Genomic DNA, 18,627 nt, shown 5'->3' with positions numbered 1-18,627 from the left:
GGTGCGAGCATCAGCAGTCTTTAGGGATTGTGTTTTGAGGTTATTTGAGGAGTGCTATTTGGTGGATTTGGTTCCCATACTGTTGCGGGGAAACAAGGTGATTATAGTCATGGATTGGTTGAGCCCTAATAGGGCAGTGATAGATTGCGCACAACAGCTAGTGCGGGTCAGGACCCCAAGCGGGGTAGAGTTGGTGATCCACGGCGAGAGGCCACCGTGTGGACCTATAGTATGTTCAGCAGCGAGAGTTAGGCGCTACCTTCAGCAGAGATGCGCGGGGTATGGCGTGTATGTTATGGATACCCGGGAGACGGGTAAGGCGACGGTGAACGAGGTTCCAGTGGTGCGAGACTACGCTGATGTGTTCCTGGAGGAGCTTCCTGGAATACCTCCGGAGCATCAGGTGGAGTTCAGGATCGATCTAGTTCTGGTGCGGCTCCAATAGCCAAGGCACCCTATCGGTTGGCTCCTCCCGAGATGCAGGAGTTGTCTACGTAGCTGCAGGAGCTACTAGACAAGGGATTTATTCGTCCGAGCAGTTCACCCTGGGGAGCCCCGAACCTATTTGTGAGGAAGAAGGATGGGTCGCATCGAATGTGTATAGATTATCGGGAGCTGAATAACGTAACGGTGAAGAACCGTTACCCACTCCCGAGGATTGATGACCTCTTCGATCAGTTGCAGGGAGAATCTTGGTTCTCCAAGATCGATTTGCGTTCGGGCTATCATCAGATGAGGGTTAGAGAGGAGGATATACAGAAGACTGCGTTTTGGACACGTTATGGCCATTATGTGTTCGTGGTGATGCCGTTTGGGCTCACCAATGCTCCTGCCGCGTTCATGGACCTCATGAACCGCGTGTGTAGGCCGATGTTGGATCGGTCTGTGATAGTTTTCATTGATGACATCTTGGTTTATTCCAAGACTCAGGAGGAGCATGAGGAGCATTTGAGGGAGGTTTTGGAGACCCTGAGGAGGGAGAGCCTGTATGCCAAGTTCTCCAAATGTGAGTTTTGGTTGCGCGAGGTGCAGTTTTTTGGGCACCTCGTCAACCAGAACGGGATTTCAGTAGACCCGGCCAAGGTGGAGGCCGTGATGAGGTGGGAGGTTCCGAAGTCTCCATCTGAGATTCGGAGTTTCCTAGGATTAGCAGGCTACTATTGAAGGTTCATTCAGGATTTCTCCAAGATAGTCGTACCCCTGACGCGGTTGACTAGGAAAGCGGTGGTCTTTCGATGGGGGCCTGAGCAGCACGCAACGTTCGAGACTCTGAGGCAGAGATTGTGCGAGGCGCTGATCTTAGCCCTACCCGAGGGCGTGGAGGATTTTGTGGTATATTGCGATGCATCGATCTCAGGCTTAGGCGCAGTGTTGATGCAGAGGGGGCATGTCATTGCTTATGCCTCGAGGCAGCTGAAGCCTCACAAGGTGAACTACCCGATACATGATTTGGAGTTGGGGGCGGTGGTCTTCGCCCTCAAGATATGGCGGCATTACCTTTACGGGGTTCGTTGTGCCATTTACACGAACCACAAGAGTTTGAGGTACCTCATGGATCAGCTGAATCTGAACATGAGGCAGCGTCGGTGGTTGGACGTGGTGAAGGATTATGATTGCGAGATCCTTCACCACCCGGGGAAGGCCAATGTGGTGGCCGATGCGCTTATCCGCAAGGCGGCACCGATCAGGGATGTTTGCATGAGGATGACCGTGGTGACTCCCCTGTTGGAGCAGATTCGGGAGGCTCAACAGGAGGAGCATCGGAAGAGTAAGCGAATAGTGGGACAAGTCACCTCCTTCAATTATGATAGTCGGGGGTTATTGACACTACACTGTAGGGTGTGGGTGCCGTATCATGGAGGAGTGTACCAGATCTTGATAGAGGAGGCACACAAATCCCGATTCACTATTCATCCAGGGGCGACGAAGATGTATCGGGATCTTCGCTGGACTATTGGTGGCCCTGCATGAAGCGGGATATGGCATGGTACGTCGAGCGGTGTTTGAAATGCATGAAGGTCAAGGCCGAGCATCAGAGACTGCACGGCAAGATGCAGCCGTTGGATATCCCGTTGTGGAAATGGGAGGATATTACGATGCATTTTATCACGAAGCTTCCACGAACGGCGCGAGGAGTAGATTCGATTTGGGTCATCGTGGATTAGTTGACCAAGAGCGCCCATTTTATTCCGATTCCGGAGAGTATATCGGCCGAAAAGTTGGCCGATATCTATATCAGGGAGATAGTGGCGCGGCATGGGGTGCCAGTGTCAGTGATATCAGATTGAGATGTGCGGTTCACTTCCAGATTTTGGAAGAGGTTTCATGATGAGTTGGGCACTGGTCTGCATTTTAGCACCGCCTTTCACCCGCAGACGGATGGCCAGAGTGAGCGGACCATCCAGACTTTGGAGGATATGTTGTGGGCGTGCGTGTTAGATTTTGGTGGTAGTTGGGATAGCTATCTTCCCTTGGCTGAGTTCTCATACAACAACAACTACCACGCGAGTATTGACCGTCCCCCATTCGAGATGTTGTACGGTCGGAGGTGCAGGACCCCGATATGTTGGGGTGAAGTTGGCCAGAGGGTTATGGGGAGCACCGAGGTGGTGCTCAAGATGACCGAGAGAATCCAGCAGGTTCGGAGCAGGCTTCAGACTGCGTAGAGTCGACAGAAAAGTTACGCCGACAAGCATCGATCAGACCTGGAGTTCCAGGTTGGGGATATGGTTCTCCTGAAGGTGTCGCCTTGGAAAGGCGTCATTCGATTCAGGAAGCGGGGCAAGTTGGGCCCGAGATTCATTGGACCGTTCAGGGTTATAGCCCGGGTGGGCAGGGTGGCATATAGGCTGGATCTGCCAGCCGAGCTCAGCCAGATCCACAGCACTTTCCATGTCTCCCAGCTGCGGAAGTTGATGGGTTTTGGTCATAAGAACATCCTATGTGCTCATACAAACCCTAATGCTTGGATCTAGGTTTCTCTATTGTACATGCAAGTTATCCAAGACTATAAACCCTAATTCTAGCATACAAGTAATCATATTAACATAAGAATGGGTTTCAGACATTACCTTGATTGTTATGTAGCAATAACAATCCAATTCCTCCTTGTATTGACTTTAGAAAGCTTAGAGTCACAAATGTCACTCCTCTAATGGTTCACAAACACCAAGAGCAAGAGGATGAAGAGGAGAGAGGATGGAGGCTGCCCTAAAACGTGTGAAACCCTAGAAGGATGCTTAGCCACGTTTTTGGGTCATCATGGTTCTATATATAGTGAGGCTATTAGGGTTATCTAACAAGGAAACCCTAATTAGATGTTTAAGCCCTAAGCAACCCATGGACTCCATTCCTTAAGGCCTTGGACGATTTCTTATGGGTTTCCCCATAGAATTCGTCCACCCCTTAATATAAGACAATCCATAGCCCAAATTGCAATTATAATTACAATTCCAGTCCCTTAAGTTTAATTAATCTCTTTTAGTCACAAAACTAATTACCAATTAATTCTTGACTAATATTAATTAAACAATATGATTTCTCCTTTAATATATTATTCTCATAATATATTAATAAATCATATTTAATCCTTTCTCTCCATAATTCATCCTATCAAGTTGCTTTGGTGAAGGCAACCCAAAAGGACCATGCACCATCGGGTCAAGTACATACCAAAATAGTTATGGACTTACACACTAATCCAATAGAAGTCTCTCGTGGATGATTCAGTAGTGGTGCCATTAGAGGATATACAGGTTGATGATAGCCTGAATTACATTGAGCGCCCAGTCGCAATCCTCGATCGGAAGTCGAACGATCTAAGGAACAAGAGGGTGGAGCTAGTGAAAGTGCAATGGAAGCACCGCAAGGGTTCGGAATGGACTTAGGAGCCCGTGGAAGAAATGATGGAGAATTACCCCGAGCTGTTTCAGGATCGAGTGGCAGATTTCGAGGACGAAGTCTAAAATAAGTGGGGGAGATTTGTAGCACCTGGTTCCTGGTACGTAAAAATTTATCTAAGTATTTGTCATTTTAGCCTTGGACTCGGCGAGTTGTAGGTCCGACTCGCCGAGTAGGGATGCGGTCCGGGGGGCACGCTTAAGTTGGCGACTCGGCTAGTCCATATTCTGGACTCGGCGAGTCACAACTGTTTGATGAAACCCTAAATTTCAAGGGTTTGCACCCTATTTAAACCCTCATTTCCGCCCCAAGCTCGCCCCCATTCACCCTCAGAGCCCCCAACATCGTTTTTGCCCTTTTCGTTGTGAATTTGAAGTGTTTTGGGTGTGTTCTTGAAGTTTTTTAGGAGAAAGAAGAGTAGATCAACAACAGAAGAAGGAGGCCAGGCTTATTGGTGTTATATCAGTGATTCCTTGATGTATAACTCATTTTCCCTCTGTTTTTATGCTTGTTGTCCCTTGTAGCTCCATGAAAGTCTTTCTTGAGCCTTTCCCCAAGCTTGTTTGTGTATTATAGTGGATGATAAGTTGTTTAGCCTCTAGATCTAAGCATGATTGAGCTCCAGGAGCTTGGATCTACTGCCTTTATGGAATCATAGTGCATATAAGCCCTAGATCTACCCTTTTGGTGCATTTTGAGCCCTAAAACTCTCATGGATGTTTATTTACACGTAAATTTGGAAACTTTACGTGTAAACCAGGCCCTAGGAACCCAGATCTATGAATGGCATGAGCTGGATCCAAGCAAAATCGCGTGTATAGTTTTTGCATGTGGCCGACTCGGCGAGTCGTTCATCTGACTCAACGAGTCGGGTCGCGAGTCCCAGGGTTGTTCCCTTTTGTGTTTGCAAGTTGGAGTAGTGAGTCATAGGGTATGACCTAGTGGGTTGGAAGCCAGACTCACTCATGAAGTCACTCGGCGAGTCAGTGCCATGACTCGGCGAGTTCATGGCAATCTTCTTGTCTCAAGAACAACTCGACGAGTTGTTCATACAACTCGGCGAGTCACAGATTAGAGTGTTCTTCGGATGAAGGCGAACTCGATGAGTTGATCATACAACTCGGAGAGTAGGATGAAGGACTATTGGACTTGGGTATAGAGAAAGGGACTCGGCGAGGTGGCAGGCCAACTCGGCGAGTCTGGTCAACTGGCATTTGACTGCGATTTGACTCATAACTTGTTAAGGGTAAATGGACAATTTACCCTTAGGGCGGTTAGCAGTATTTGACTAAGTGTTTGGTGGGAATTACAGCCGAAGGATTTCCGGAGCAGCAGCAGCAGCAGACAGATTATTCCCACATAGATCAGCAGCTACTACGAGGTGAGTTACCTTCCAGTAGCGGTTGGTCTACGGCCACAATGTCGACCCACCAGTAGGAGTTGTATGATGGATGATTGTCTCTGTGATATTCATCTAAGGTTGCTACTACCTGTGATATGTTTATGTGCTAGTATGATATGCTGCTATGTGCTAGTGATAGTAAGGGGAGATAGTCCCCAGATTACCGGTCGATAGGGCCGAAGGGGCGGTCATGCCCAACCATGCTAGATAGATTATGAGATATGTGTGATATGTGGTAGTAGTAGGGGGTGAATTAGTCCCCAGTATCCGGTCGAGAGGACCGAAGGGGAGACCAACACCCAGATATGCTAGTCAGCATCTGATCGAGAGGACCGAAGGGGAGACCAGCACCCAGATATGCTAGTCAGTATCCGGTCGAGAGGACCGAAGGGAGGCAAGCTCCATGTTATGCTAGACAGTATCCGATCGAGAGGACCGAAGGGGTAGGTCGGGCACCCAGATATGCCTGGCGATATATGCATGCTATGTGATTGTATGGTATGTGGTAAGTTGGGGGAACTCACTAAGCTTCGTGCTTACAGTTTTAAGTTTTGGTTTCAGGTACCTCCTTTTCGAAGGGGAAGGAGCTGGAGCGGTAGCGTCCCATCACACACATGCTTCGTATTTCGCATCATGAGATCTTCCTGGGTATTTGTACTCTGACATTATTATGTTTTATGAAGTGTTTTCCAAACATGCGATATCTTATTAAAATATTATGATCAGTAAACGTTTTAATTCGAATGTTTTGCTAAACTTATGTTTTCAAAAATGAATTTTTTGGCTCGTATATTTGGGGTGTTACAAAATGGTATTTATAAATGAGTCCAAATACATTTTCATAAATCAATTATCGTATACTTTTGATAGAAAGGTACATATTTATAAAAGTTGGTCAACCATATAAATGTTATAAAACATTTTTGAGTATAAAGATGCTTCATGTCAAAACCTGTAGAACTCACCAACAATTTTGTTGATGTATTTTAAATGCATGTATTCTCAAATTATTTAGCAGGTCAAAAGTGTTCATTCAGAATACTTTCCATTATTTTACTACACCTTGGTAAATGTCGATTCTTATGTGTGTCTCGATTTAGCAATGGTCTTGTCAATGTAATTTCTATGTCACTAATAATATAAGATTATATTTGTATTGTTCAATTTATGTTCAATAACTGTAATTATTGATTTACGTCCCGCACCTTGGTGTTTCCGCCGGCAACCGAGGGTGTAACCTAATGGTGGAAGGTAATGATTATTTTGATTCAGGATCCTTAGCTCCAAGATCTTCAACATGCACCACATGTTCCGATGTGTTCTATTGCAGGTTTAAGGACATAAGCTATTGAAATCTTAATGTCCAGATGAATCATGAAGCTAGAACCAAGATTGGCTAATGTGACTGCTTCTGACCTTTTGTATTATCTTCTGTAGGTACCTGTTTTATGTTAAAATCTTGGAACTTGGATGCCAAGTTTTTTACTATCCTCAGTTATGAAGTTAGTCTTTCATTTTTTACTTCATAAGTTCCACTGAATTGGTTAGTAACTCATAATAAATCTGCATGTACCTAGAGATTTTAAATCCCAAGATCTCGGGTGATTTGCAAGCCCTAGATTAGTGCTTTATATTCTGCCTCATTGTTGGTTGCATGAAAATCACAACTTTCTGCAGAGGATATGTTGTGAGTAGAATTTTTAACTTACTAATTCTATATCTTGAAGTTGTACTAACATCCAGGCAAGCCCAAGATCTTAGATTTAGTCAATATCTTGGAGTGCAATCTCATTTTTCTATGAAATGTTATGCATCAACTTTAAACTTGACAAATAAGGAATAGAGAAATTCAAACCATATGTAGTCAATGCCTCATGAACGTTGAAGACTCTCGTAAAATCCGGGTCAAGCAATGATCAAGGAGGATCTCAAGAATGTCGAAATTATATTATTATTGTTATGTATATAAAGACTAGTTGATCAAGATTCACAAACACAACACACTTCCACTGCTATTTCTTCTCTGATTCGCTCGACACTTGATCACATTCACTATATTTTTGTAAGATCAACTATGTTTTGGTAAAAAATTAACAACCTAATTTTGTAACCAATTTAGTAAGTATGGTGTGATGTTAAGAACTAGATTGCTAAAGATCTTAAAATATGCCCAAGATCCTAATAGTGTCCACGATCTTGGGAAGAAGATAGTGATATTTGGAAAACTATAGAACTGAATTAGTTTGTTTTAAATTGTAAACAAGTATATGTTACGTAAATGGGACAAAAGTAGTGTAAAAATGATTATCACCTGATTTTATGTAGTATGTTTCTAAAGTACTAAAAAAAGTATCAAAATCCCACAAAATATCTTGATAACTCAATATGTAAATATATTAACAATCAAACAAGTGTTCAAAAGGTATTATAAGTGATTAAACAATCATGAGTAAGTAAAGTCAAAGAAAAAACATTATATACGAGGAAAGCCCTTAATCCTTTCGGATCTCTAACTTAAAACCTTAGGATGTGATAAACTCACCTGCCTTAAAACTTATATGAAATCATAAATAAAAGTTACATGTTCTAACTAATCTTAGAGATAATGTGTTTGTGCTTAAGTGTCAAGAGAACCAATGAAGAAGGAGAATTTAATGGGTCCATGTGCATATGATTACCTAGTCTTTTATACATAATGATAATAACTAATACTTCGAGAATCTTAGGAATCTCCTTGATCTTCTTTTGACCTGACCTTCTCGAGGGACTTCAACGTTCTTTATGTTTGACCACATGCTACTGACTTGGTCTAATTCTTTTTTGTTAAGTATTAAATCCATGCATTAGATTACACAAGAGAAACAATGACAGTCCAAGATACTGAATAAATCCAAGATCTTGGGCTTACCCGAGAAGTTAGCTCAAGTTCAAGATATAAGAATAGTAAGTTGAAAATTCAACCCATAATAAATTCCCCCATAAATCTTCAGTTTAAGATGCTGCGTGGTTGGATATTTTTAGTGTTTGAAATTATATCACGCTGATGTGACATGGCCTAATTTTTCAAGGTCATTCTTATCCATCAATTATCCAGGGAAGTTTGAATTTTAAATGACCTAGATTTTTGCTTGAAAAAAACTCTTATAAACCCATTGCATTGCTTTCTTCCTCCAGTTGCTCTCCAACCATCAAAGTTTTATACTTACGTAATTTCTCTTATTTCCATTCTCATATTGTTCTTGTTTGTTTGATAATGAGAAAAAGACTCGTTCGAGCTAGGGCTAGATCTGAGAAACCTAGGATTTCAAAGATTTAGCTTTGTTTCATGAGAACAAAAGCAAAGTCAGTAGCTTTTCAAATGCCGAAACTGAGGTGCTTCGATGATCATGTAAATTTACTCAAGGTACAATCTTTAAGGTTCATGGACCAAAACTAAAAGGCATGTCATCTTTCTCCATCTTGGGTTTGATTTTATGATTTTCCTATTTCCATTGGTCTATCCTTTCCTTTTCCTCTATTGATTTCCGAGTACTTTCATGTTACCAAACTCTCTTATGCCTAAGTCATGATAGTCGTTTGAGTTTTGGGCTATCTTAAATAATGTGTGTCTATAAGCTCTAATCTTTTGGTATTCTCGAATGGTTCTCAAAGTGAAGAATGTTCATCCTCATTTAGTCATAAAAATTTCTCTCACATATCGTGATTGAAATTTGAAAATGGAGATATTTCTTCGTTAAAGCTAGTTCCCTTGGACAAGACCTTCTTTCCCAGGATTGGCTAATTGAGGGTAGGGATTTTGTATTTTGGGTATTTCTATTTCGTGTTCTTTTTTTTTTTTAATTCTCTTCTTTTTCCCTTAGAGTGACCCAAAGTTTCATGAGATTTGTCTTCCTCAAGAGGATACTGAAGAGAAGGTCCAAGAATTTCTGAAGCTTTTAGTGGAGAAAAAGAAACTTTGGACGGGTAGAGGCTTTCATAAAATATTAAGTTGTAAATCCATTGTTAGTAAGTTGTGAATGCATGATTTTTTATGAGTATTAAGTTGTGAATGCATGATCTTTTATAAGACTTAGCTGTGATTAAATGATTTTTTTATAAGTTTTAAGCGGTAATGCATGAATTTTTATAAGTTTAATATGAATTTGGAATGTGTTTTTATTATATTCTTTTCTTAAATAATTTATATTTAGGTTTTTTAAGGTGTAAATTGTGATGGGTGTATGAAGTATGAACTGATATCTAATACAACATCCAAGGCTCCAAACATCACCAAATGTAAGTTTCAACATGTTAATGTATTTTATTAAATTGTGAATTTGTGCATTAAATTATGAGTTAATTGAATTAAGTTGTTAATTTGTTGTATTAAGCTATGATTTTTAATGAATTTTGTGTTAAAATATGAATTTATTGTATTAATTTTCTTGTTAGCATGTTTTTGAGGCATAAATATGTAAGAATGTATTAGTTTTTATAATTGCTGCATAAAACTCAAAATTAGTGAATTAAGAAGTTTATTAAACTGTGAATATAGTATTTAAGCTGACAATGCATTATTATGTAATTTATTAAACTATGAATTTGTGTATTAAATTGTGAATTAAATGTATTAAGCTATGAATTAGTTGTATTAACCTGTGATTTTTTTTTTTATGAATTTGTGATAAAATATGAATGTTTGTGTCAATTTTTTTGTCAATATTTTTTTCTAGCATAAATATATAAAATGTATCAGTTTGTATAATTGTGACACAAAACTCTAAGTTAGTGAATTAATAAGTTTATTAAATTGTGAATATACAATATTCAACCTAAAAATGCATTATTATATATACAGATCTGATTTGGAAGAAATGATTTTTGCAACGTTGACATAGATGGTTAATGTCGGTGTGTGGTAGTTACTGGTGGTGGCAGAGTTTGAGTTTTAAGTTGTGGATTTTATCTACTAAACTGTAATCCACTATATTAAGTTTTGTATTTTATATATATATTTTTTGTCTTAAAATATGGGCTGATGTATGAATAAAATATTATACTGTAAAAATTATAATTTTACCCTTTTCATATCAAAAAGACAAAAAAAATCAGGATTTTAATATGTTTAATAAGAGTATCATGTATATATTTATTAATCAATGGAGGTCTTAGGGTTCTTAAATCTTGTGTGGTTCTCATTTGAATCTCTCTCTCTCTCTCTCTCTCTAAACCCGAGAACTAAAAGTGGAGTGTTAGATCAAAACTAATTCATTAAGGGTATGATCGTAACCTTATCAATTTCATTTAATGTTTAATTTTTGTGTTATTCTACATATTAATAGAAATGTCTAAAAAGTTATATAATAAATCAAAATTTCAGATTTTTTTAAATGTATTTTTTTCAGTTTTTTTTTAAAGTGCACATTTTTTTAATTTTTTTAATGAAAATATGAATTTTTGAAAAAAAAATTTCGAGTTTTTTGCAAAATTTTAAAAAAAATAGTATTTTTCAGTTTTTTTTTAAATAGTATTTTTCAGTTTATTTTTAAAAAAAAAAAACAGATTTTTTTAGTTTTTTATAGAAAACATGAATTTTTTAAAAAAAATTGAAAAAAAATTATTTTTTTACAAAAACACTGAATTTTTTTTAAAAACATTTAAAAATCAATAAAAAAAAGTCGAATATTTAAAAATACTATATTTTTTTAACCAAAAAAATCAACATTTTTGGTACATTTATGTATATTTTTACAACTGCATATATGCATATTTCATATGCTATAATATTTGTAAGAAAATCATAAGAAACTCATTTTATTTAGTAATCTATAAACACAATACAATAAGTATTTTATTTGACACAATGTAAAATATCAAAAACAAAAAAATGCTACAAAATTTCAAAGCATTTTCATATCTTCGTGTCAATATTTTGATATTTTCTTCAATTTATCATTTTCCACATCTTCAATATTCACCACAATTTCTTCCAAATCTACAAAAAAATTAAAAAGAATCTGATTGATGCAAAAACACTCACAAAAATACATATGTGATTTACATGTGAATCACATGTAATTCATATGTGAATCACATGTAATTCATATGTGAATTACATGTGATTTACATGTAATTCATATGTGAATATATGAATTACATGTGATTCATATGTGAATAACATGTGAATAAATTTTGGTTTACATGTGAATCACAAGAAATTCATATGTGAATAACATGCAAATAACATGTGAATTACATGTGAATCACATGTAATTCATATGAGAATTACACGCGAATCACATGTAAATCATATATGAATTACATGTGATTCTGTAACGTCCCGATTCCAGGTATAAATTTAATTAAAACATAATTTATCTTATGTCCTACTCGGCGAGTTGGTTGCCCTGCTCGCCGAGTAGCAGTGGGTTTGGAACGCGAGTTTAGTGACCTACTCGGTGAGTCCACCAAGGGACTCGGCGAGTAGGAGCTGGCAGATGAAACCCTAAATTATGGGGTTTTACACCCAATTTAAAGGATCATTGGCCTCCACCAGCCTCCCCTTATGCCTCTTGTCTCTCTCAAACCCTAAAACGTGTGTGCGTGTGTGTGTGTGTGTTCTTTGGTGTCCAAGCTTGAAGGAGTAACTTTGGAAGGAAGCATTTGAAGAAGAAAGGAAAAGCAAGGCCGGGAACTCGGGAAAAGCTAAGGGATTGCATCAGACATCACTCTCTGGAAGGTAATAAGCTATTCCCTTAAGCTCTTTTCACTTTGAACCTCCCTTGGATGGGTGTTATGAAGGACTCTCCACGTTTAAGCTAAGATTTGAAGTTATAACTTCAGATATGGACTTCCCTTGACCTCTAGATCCATAAAGTTCCCAGATTGTGCAAGGTTGAAACTCTCCCAAGGTGTAAAACTCCATTAAAGAGCTTAGATTGATCATTTCGGGCCTTTAGAGCCTTGCATGTACGTAAAGATTGCAACTTTACGTAATAAACGTGCCTTAGGAGCTTGGATATGTAATTTGGGGCCTTGTCATGGCTTAAAGAGCATCTGCATGGATTAAGATCTACATGGACTCGGCGAGTTGATTAAGGGACTCGGCGAGTCCGTTGAAGATGGCCATGAACTCGGCAAGTTGGATGAACTCGGCGAGTTCGTTGAAGATTGCCTTGAACTCGGCGAGTGTTAGAAAACTCGGCGAGTTGGCTAGGGTTTCTCCCAAAATCTTGGTCGTATATGAACTTGATGAGTGAAAAGGAGACCTCAGCGAGCAGGTCGAGGATTTCACGACTTCTCGAACTCAGGAACAACTCGGCGAGTTGGAGACCTGCACTCGGCGAGTCGAGTCAACATGGACTGTTGACTCTGCTGTGGACTTTGACTTGGACCAAGGGGTTGACCAATTGAATTATGTGGGATTTAAGATTTATGAAAAAGGTTGTGTGGTACTTTTAGGTGGTGAAGTTCGTGTTGGACCCGGGAGTTGAGCTTGCTTATTTACGACGACAGTTGCGAGGTGAGTTATCCTCACTATACTAAGGGGTCTAAGGCACCAATGCCGGCCCATTGGATTTGATATCCTAGTAGTTATTGTTATGTATAGTTTGAGTTAGTAATGCATGTCAGTTGATGTGCTAGTCGGGTAGATCTTTAGGACTGCCTGTGATACTGATTGATTACCTGTGTGCGCATTTATCTGTTACATGTCGACATGTTATGTGGGGTGGGTTGAGGTTGTACTACTCCGTGCGGTAGCCAACAAACCCGAGAGCATTTCGGATACGAGCTGAGGGCCCGGTAGGCATTCCAGACTCGTACTGAGGGCTCGATGGAATTCTAGATACGAGCTGAGGGCCATATAGGCATTCCAGACTTGTACTGAGGGCCCAGGGGTAGTCCAGCTTGTAAAGCTGTGGACCCAGTGCACGCTGTTCTGTTTTGATTAATATGATATGCTGATGTTGATATTGCTATGTGAACTGTATGTGTCTCGGTATTTTGGGGGTAACTCACTAAGCTCTCAGGCTTACAGTTTCTGTTTATTGTTTCAGGTACCGCTGGGGATCGCGACAAGGCTAAGGCTTGATCGTACAGCTCCTCCTATTGTGTTATGCTTTTGGGAAAACTCTGATATAAATGTATTTTGAAAACAAAGTTGTAATGTTTTGATGAATTTGTCGTGTTTTTTTAAAAAATTTAAATTTGGCTTAAATATCGAGTGTTACAGATTCATATGTGAATAACATGTGAATAACTTGTGATTTACATGTGAATCACATGTAATTCATATGTGAATTACATGTCATTTACATGTGTATCACATGTGATTCATATGTCATTTACATGTGAATCAAATGTAATTCATATGAGAATTACAGGTGAATCACATGTAATTCATATGTAATTTGCATGTGAATCACATGTAATTCATATGTGAATCACAAGAATTCAACGATTGACCATAAACAAGTAAAATAAAGAAAACCCCATAGAATTAGTTCTAGGTTTATAAAAAAAATGTAATTACAAGTTTTAGGATTTTTGCAATTCTAGCATTAAAGGTATATGTAAATGAATAGATTGGTTACCAGGTATGATGGATCTTGAAATGTCATTGTCACATTTGACCAAAATAAGACATGCCATGAAAATAAAAGTAGAGTATCATCTGTAAATAATGATATTATTTTTTCTGGTAATGAACTAGTAAAGATGAAAAGAACAAAATATTAAAAAAAAAAAAATAGAAAATATTCCTGAAACCAAGCACAAACCTGAAGAAGAGAAATGTCGGATTTAGCCCCATAGATACTCTTCCTCTATGTGGAGGTTATCATAAAAGGCTGAAGCAATTTGAGCTTTCAGTTCCTGATCATATAAGTATTAACTCCATCATTTGGTGATGTAAATATACTTATCAGATTCAATTACATGTATATAACTACATTTTATACATCTCAAGCTCTCAACTGCTTATTTATTTATTTTATTGTTTTATCTCCCTATTTCAGATAATCCTATCTCAAGAGAAACAAATTCAAAAGCTTAAAGCACTGGTACAATCTCTTCAAGAACAGTTGCTAGTATGCAGGGGCAAAGATTACATTGTGAATGACACTACATGATCTTGAACTGAACTACTTAACGAACTAAATCATCACCAAATCATGGAGTAATAATTAACTTATTAACATCACCAAATTTCTTATATTACTTAGCACAATCAATGATGAAAATTTTCATTCAATGAACACCATGGATGGTTACTTCCACAGAAAAATAGGTTTTATACGTGTTAATTGTATAGTGCAGTCAGACACGGGAAACTAACCTACCTCAGTCGGCATTGTAAGGTCCAATTCATTACGAGACTATAATTTTTCAAGAAGATAAAATCAATTCACTACGAGAGAGATAGAGAGTGAGAGACTAACTTGTTCCTTGCACTGTTGTCGGGCTTATGAACACCATCAATACAGAATAACACAGTAAGATACCTCCTAAGGATTTAGATCAATATACCTGATTCCCGATGGACATGGAAGTAGTCATTGATTGTTTGATTGGAAAATCATCTGGAAACAGGAAGAATAACTTAAGAGTCGACAATTATTGTTTCTGTTGAAGGTAATAACATATTTTCGAGCATAAATTAGATATGTTAATCCATGGAATGACATCAATTTGTTGATTCATCGATTATCTTCCAAGGATTTAGAAATTAGGCATTGTGAATTGTATGTCAATGTAAATTAGAACCTGTAAAAATATCAGTACTCTCGAACAAACTCCACCATCACAGCCATTGGAGTTTCTTTTTCTTCATCTCCTGTTACATGTTTGATTGGAAAATCGGCAATAATGGTGGTTGACTCGAGACAACAGTGAGAATGCGGAGGCGATTGTAGACAACCACTTCTATTCACGATCTATGACGGTGGCTAAGATCCGACACTTTAAGGCAAATCAAAATCAACAAAATAACGGTGTCAGTGTGGAGGAGTAGAGGTGGAGGTGGTACTCTCTGGTGATTGAAGACAAGTGAGAATGTGGCATCGATGAAAGTAGTATGAATTAGGGCACAAAACTTCGAGAGGGAAGAATGACACAACCACCGCGATGTTAAATCTATCAATCATCGGAGAATCTTTAATGAAGACGGTGGTTGTTGACGGAGGTAGGGTGGTTTTTAGAGGGAGGAGGGAGGGGTCGACGAAGAGGGAGGACGTCAATGGAGTCGGTGAAGAATTGGAAAAGGGAACAAGCGATTGAAAGACTAATCACGATTTATTTGGAGAGCTAATTAACTATTCCCTTAAATGCCCTTATCTTATTTTATTAAGATACCCTTCCATGATTTTTTTCTATTTATTTACAAAATTGCCATCAAAGATCTTGGCCCTTAACTTTTTTAATCTAATAGTCCACTTTTAGTTCTTATGTTCTCGGGAAAATATGAGTTTTCAAATGATCCTTGCTATATATATATATATATATATAAAAGACTAAAGGGGCTAACATAACAACTATAGTATACATTAATAATAAACATGTTAGAATTTACATTTAAATAATTTCATAAAATATGATACACATCAGATACTTGATTACTATCTGAACATTGACCCATATGTAGATAGTCTTTGCTTAGTTTGTCCTTGCAATTTACTGCTTAATGCGTAGTGATCGTCGAATATTTTTTGTATGTTTTGCATTTTGCAATTATATTCTTACTTTTATTAAAATTTCATTGCTTCTAAGTTGTATATTATCAACTTGATGTGAAGGTTTAAGACCAAGGACAAGCTATGTTTAAAAATGATAGAAACGGTCAATTGGTAGCAATTATAACCTATTTTTTTTCTTCCAGAAAGGATTTCAGCTTCAGCAGCTCTTCTGCAGAAAAGGTCCGGCTGACTCTGGCACGCCTCTGTGCCACCACTTGTGATGGCGGTTCCGGATGAAAACACACAATAACCACCGTCAAATTGTCAAATGACCCTCTCCTTAAAGCTTCTTTTGCCAACTCCATGCAACACCTGTTGATGTCATTGTGCTCCTGCAGCTGCCGCCTCACAAAGTCCACTGCGTTTTGGCTACTGATCACGTCCCAGATCCCATCACTTCCAAGGATCAAAAACTCGTCTTCTTTGGTTAGAGTTATGAGTTTGAGCTCTGGTTCAGCTGTCAATGGGCTGATGTCGTCGCCCATTTCTTTGAGCCCTTTCATGTCCCAGTTACCAATAGCTCGCGTGACGGCTAATTGGCCGTTCAAGTAGCCGTCTTCAATGAAGCCACCTAAGGATTCAACCCGAATCCTTTCTTTGTTGTAGATTGGTGTATGGTCGTTTGACATATCAAGAGCTCTTCCATTTCGAGAGAGAACTGCCCGACTATTTCCAGCATTTTCAACGAGGAGGGACCTGTTAAAAATAAGTAATCGTAAGCCTTTTGACCTAACAAACTAAGTTCACATTTTAACAAAACAAGCTCCAATCAAGATGGTCCTCATGAAATAAAACATTTGTTAACTTTTTTTTAAATATCTAATTTACATATTTACCCGTCGTCATCATTACATGGAAACTATATTATCAATCTTTGTAGATTAATTTGCAGGGCAGTCTGACAGAAAAAAATGGATCTTATCGTTATTATAAGTTTTTATTTTTAAATAAAAAAGATATATAATATATAATAAAAAAGTTAGACCATGTGCAACTGTCCACTTTGCCCCCTCAACGCCCCATGTTAATTGGTCTTTTTTCATAATTGAAATGTGTTTACGGCATTTGGCCAATAGTCAAAACGTTTCTAGGATTAACTCTAAACCACACTCATTGACCATCCAAAACATTTTATAAATCAAAAATAATAAATAAATTATGAGACATATATAAATCAAGAACACAATTAACTAACCTCCCGAAGATTAGAGCAACAAGTGCAGTTGTGCCAGAAGAAAGAGTGGATTCAAGAGCATATGACCTAGCAAAGGCAGCATCCATTTCCATAAACGACCTTGTGACTACTTTCTCAAGTTCCAATGGAAAATCAGCATCGGCAACGATGATTCTTGGCAAATTATCGCGCACAAAATCTGACGCTTCCTTTCCTCCATGCCCATCAAACACCTATTCCCCCCCCCCCCCCCCCCCCCCCCCCCCCCCCCAAAAAAAAAAAAAAGTATTAGGTTTACACATCTTAAGGACCAGGGAAATGAACTTCTCATTTATCAAAATTACAAAACCACTAACCCCATAAAATGAAACGCTTTCTTCACCAAGAATCTTATTACTAAATTTTTTAGCTAGGTCTTGAATGCATATATGAGTATCCTCCATATAGGGTCGACTTCCACTATCAGACCACTCTCTAGAACGAAGAATGGGGATGAAATTACTCGGTTTCTCTTCTGCAATCTGATGAAAAACACAATATGTGATTAATGAAGCAAGTTGTCTACCACTTGTTTTTCATTTTGTAAAAAGAAATATGTAACCTTATAGAAATTTTATATGGTTTGAATGATGGTTAAAAAGCATAAGATCGTTAAAAATGCAGGTCCAATAAATGGCATCAAAACATGATAAAAACCAGAAAGTTTTGCTATCAATTGCATGCACATATTGTAACTAGCTAGCTGAAATTCAAATTGTGATCCTTATTCTAGAAAAGGCAACATTTTAACATTATTATATATATATATATATATATATATATATATATATATATATATATATATATATATATATATATATATATATATATATAATAAAAAGCAATTCCCTTATGAATAGTATTGTTCTGTGTTTTTACAATTTCACCACAAAAGTTTTTTATTTCACATTTTGGCTACAAATCTATTTTCTTATTTCATACTTTGGCCACAAAAGTTTCTTATGTTGGCAGATTTGGTCCCTAGACTTTCGTACATCGGCAATTTCCATCCATTTATTTCGTAGAATGGCATCTTCCAGCCCTTACTTCGTCAAATGACAATTTACACGCATTTTACTTTGTAAAATGTCACTTTGACCCTGAAAGTTGATACAATCTTCCGTGTCTTATTCCCCAATCTCAATGGTATTTATAATACAAGAATAGTTGAGCTAATCTAAGTTAGGAAAATATTTACAAAATAATTTCAGCATTATACAAAATATACGGCTAATATAAAATATATGACTAATACACCCCCACAGTCGAAACGGTAGGTGGCTGAATGTTGAGACTGGATTTGAAGTCATTGAACAGAACGCATGGGAGTCCCTTTGTGAAGATGTCGGCAATTTGAAACCGTGATGGCACATGAAAGACTCGAACTTCACCCCTAGCTA

The 18,627-nt window shown here is 38.1% G+C and overlaps 1 pseudogene; it reads right to left on the bottom strand.

The window, feature by feature from the left end:
• Positions 1-15,840: 15,840 nt before the first annotated feature.
• LOC145006940 (putative protein phosphatase 2C 27 pseudogene) lies at positions 15,841-16,860 on the bottom strand (annotated as a pseudogene).
• Between the last annotated feature and the right edge of the window lie 1,767 nt (positions 16,861-18,627).

This window comes from Lactuca saligna, chromosome 7 (genome assembly GCF_052625555.1).
Source record: "Lactuca saligna cultivar CGN05327 chromosome 7, ASM5262555v1, whole genome shotgun sequence".
NCBI classification, from domain to species: domain Eukaryota; kingdom Viridiplantae; phylum Streptophyta; class Magnoliopsida; order Asterales; family Asteraceae; genus Lactuca; species Lactuca saligna.
The sequence above is the reverse complement of the archived record's forward strand: the minus strand, read 5'-3'. Positions and strand labels throughout refer to the sequence as shown.